We start from the raw sequence: 2,778 nt of genomic DNA on the forward strand, positions 1-2,778 counted from the left end.
AATAATAATATATTAAACAAAATCTAAACAATTTAATAAAGAGAGACAAATCACTCTCTAAAAAACAAAGAATTTAAAAACTCTTTTTTGTAATTCACAAGTAACTTATGGATGAAAATAAATTTTTCTAAAATATTATTTTGAAAACTCTAATATTTCTTTTTCTTTAATAAGTTATTAAAAATATTATTTTTATTATTTATATCGTCTGATTTAAAATATTTTTCACCATCACCACTTTTTTACCCTAATATCATAAAAAAGTCAAAATATTCATATATACAAAATCTAATTTTCAATATTAAAAATATTTAATGTAAAATAATAAAATAACTAAAAACATATATGTAAATAAAAATTATCATAGCATATAAGAACATAAATAATTAATTATCTAACAAATATTTATTTTAAATAATACAAATTAATAGAAAAATATAATTAATTACGTTGTGGTTGTCGTCGCTGCTGCGGTTATGAGGAATAGACTCCACCCGTGTTCAATGGTAAACTCGGAGGCTAGATTGAGAACTGAGTTATTATTACTCAGAACGTCATTGTTTCTACTCGTCCTTTGAAACCCAATTCCTCCACAGTCTGTTGGCTTTGTGGCAAATTTGCTCCTTCATTAACTATAGTTTTCTGACTCAGAGTACTTGGCAATGTCAATGATCCTTGCCTCTGCAAATTCCCACCAGAAATACTTCTCCTCCAGAAACTGCAGCTGTCGTCTTAGCTTCAGTCTCTTCAGCAGTTGATATATTTCAATATTTCATTGATCAAGTCTAAGTTTGAGCCCGTCCATTTAAATTCGGTTTATTATAAAAATTTTAATATTTTAATTTTTTTGCTTAATATTTTGATACTTTTAAACATATTTAAAAATAAATTTTAATCAACAATATATTTATCATTATTATTAATAATTTTCTAGAGTTAGATCGAGCCCAAACCTAAAATTATGTGGAGCTGAACTCGAATTGGCAAATTCTATACTAAGGTTAACCTTAATCTAAGGTTACGGATAAGAGTCATTAAATTTAAAGGATTCATTTTCAGTTATTGATCAATGAAAAATTTTATAACCTGTTTACTTAACAAACAAGTTAAATAAAAACTTATATAATCCAAAATAAATAAAATGATAAATTAAAAGGAAATAATTAACACAAAAATATTAATTGGAGCAAAAAAACTAACAAAGAGAATAACAGAAATTTTTATAAAAATTAATCATTTATAATTATATTTTTTGAGAAAAAAAAGTTAAATATTGAGAAATTTTTAAATAAATTTTATAATATAAATTTTGTTTAATAAATTAATATTTTAATAGTAATTATTTTTATTTTTATTATTACTCATTTATAAATTAAAATTTATAAACAGTTAAATACTTTTAACTCAATATTAAAAAATTAAATGTTTAATATTAACAAAAATTAAATTTATTTTGACTTAATTGATTTGTTACGTTAAATTTCACACATTTACGTTAATATTTTTCCAACGCTTATTCCACTTTTATAATTTTTTACGTTAATTCTTATGGTTTTATGTCAATGTTTTCAAACTATTAATTCTCATCATAATGTTTTTTATCCTTATTATTATTTTGCATAGATTAAAATTTGGAAGCTGTAAAATATTTTAAACTCGAAAATAAAAAGTTAAATATTTAATTTTTTAAAATATTATATTTATTTGACATAATTGACTTATTACATTAAATCTCACACATTTACATTAACATTTTGATAATACTTGTTCCACTTTTATAATGTTTTACATTAATTCTTATGGCTCTACGTCAAAATTTTTTTACTACAAATTCTCACAATAATTACCATTAAAATTTGTAAACTATAAAACACTTTAACCTCGAAAATAACAATTTAAATGTTTAATTTTTAAAAAAATTATATTTATTAGATATAATTAACTCATTACATTAAATCTCACATATTTACGTAAATATTTTGAAAATGATTGTTCCACCTTTTTAATGTTTTCTGTTAATTCTTATAACTACCGTCAAGGCTTTTTAAATACTAATTTTCACCATAATTCATTTTATCCTTACTATTATTCACACATAAATTAAAATTTATAAATCATAAAATACTTTAAATTCAATAATAACAATTTAAATATTTAATTTCTCCTTGAAATTATGTTTATTAGACATAATTCACTTATTACGTTAAATTTCTCATATTTACGTCAACATTTTTATAATGTTTCTTCCACTTTTATAATATTTTGCAATAATTCTTACAACTTTACATCATAACTTTTCAATTAATATTTTTCATTGTAATTCTTTTTATCCTTACTATTATTCACGCATATATTAAAATTGTCAATCATAAAACACTTTAAACTTGAAAATATAAAAAATAAAATATTTAATTTTTTAAAAAATTACATTGTTTTAACATAATTGACTTGTTACGTTAAATCTCATACATTTACGTTAATATTTTGACAATACTTATTTCAACTTTATAATGTTTTGCGTTAATTCTTGCCATTTAACGTCAAGCTTTTTCAACTACTAAATTTGAACATAACTCTTTATATCTTTACTATTTTTCTTGCATAGATTAAAATTTGTAAACTGTAAAATACTTTAAATTCGACCATAACAATTTAAATGCTTAATTTATCTAAAAATTATGTTTATTTTACATAATTAACTTGTTACGTTAAATCTCACACATTTATATCAATATTTTGACAATCTTTGTTCCACCTTTATAATGTTTTATGTTAATT

Source organism: Theobroma umbraticum, unplaced genomic scaffold (assembly GCF_002168275.2).
Source record: "Theobroma umbraticum cultivar Fairchild unplaced genomic scaffold, ASM216827v3 scaffold_44.0, whole genome shotgun sequence".
NCBI classification, from domain to species: domain Eukaryota; kingdom Viridiplantae; phylum Streptophyta; class Magnoliopsida; order Malvales; family Malvaceae; genus Theobroma; species Theobroma umbraticum.